This window comes from Bufo gargarizans, chromosome 4, assembly GCF_014858855.1.
Source record: "Bufo gargarizans isolate SCDJY-AF-19 chromosome 4, ASM1485885v1, whole genome shotgun sequence".
Taxonomy (NCBI): domain Eukaryota; kingdom Metazoa; phylum Chordata; class Amphibia; order Anura; family Bufonidae; genus Bufo; species Bufo gargarizans.
This window is the reverse complement of record NC_058083.1, coordinates 302,441,731-302,442,983: the sequence shown is the minus strand read 5'-3', so window position 1 is coordinate 302,442,983 and position 1,253 is coordinate 302,441,731.

Sequence of the window (1,253 nt, the reverse complement as noted above, 5' to 3'; positions counted from 1 at the left end):
CGCCGCGCCCCTCCCCCTCACGTGACCTCCTATTCACATCACGCACCGCCCCTCACGTGACTGCTTTTTCTTTGCGTGCCGTTGAACGCTCGCTGGCTTTCTCCGCCTTTTTTTTTGTATTCAAAATGCTTTATTAGCAGCGGAGCACAAAGCACATTTCTACAAGACACGTTCGCTAGGCCATGTTTCTCATAGCCGAGCAGGAGAGACCGTTTATGGGCGATTTAATTCCCAACTAGATCCATATTCATACGGAAAAAAATATTGTGTTGCATCTATATAGTGAGCGATTGTAAAAATGTTTTAAAAATTCGCATGTTTCTTGCATTGTTTTTTTACGCCTAGTTCACACCAGTTATTTCCATCAGTTATTGTGAGCCCAAAACAGGAGTGGGTCAAAACACAGGATAGGCACATATATTTACCTTATCTTTGGAGGCTTCACTACTGGTTTTGGGATGAGTGAACTTGTGTTATTAAGTTCGGCGTTCGGGTTATCTAAGAATCCCGTTATGGATTCCACTACCGCAGTCCTTAACGGAATTCTGTGACGGCATGCACCACAGAAGCCTACCATCCTGAATCCGTTGGGACAGTCCCGTGTGGGGGAGGTATGTCCCGCTCTGTGGCAGCTGTCCCCGCTTTCAGCCGGGAGTCAGCCTAGGCTCCTCCACAGACCAGAGCAGCCGATGTCCTACTGCTGTTTGGAACAAGGGGAGTATGTGGAGTTTTTTTGTTTTGTTTTTTACTTTCTGTGAGGAGGCATATTAATGGGGGCACAGTTGGGCATAATTCTGTGAGGGGACACATAACTGGGCATATTCTTAGATAATCCAAACCTGTACACCGAACTTGCAATCACTACTCACAGTCACTGATGGAAATCACCGACCAAAACACTGAAGTGTGAACTCAGCCATTAACATTTTTTAAACGACATACCAAGACAGGGCTGTCATACTAAACCACCGGGCCAGCCCCTACTTGCAACCAGAGGCCGGTGCCAGTGAAAGTTTCTTACCAGCAATGTTAAAGGGGTTATCTAACTAACAGAGTGGCCCAGACCTACCCGACTCAGGATACTGGTGATACTTACCTGATCCACGCCGCTAGATACGGTCTGTCGGACTTCTGGACCAGCAATTCCGCTCCCGTGTGCGCAAAGGACAACATCTGTCGATGGGGGCACACGAGCCCTGTGATTGGCTGTAGCTCCCCCTGTGTTACGTGATATCACTGTGTTGGGAAGGTCT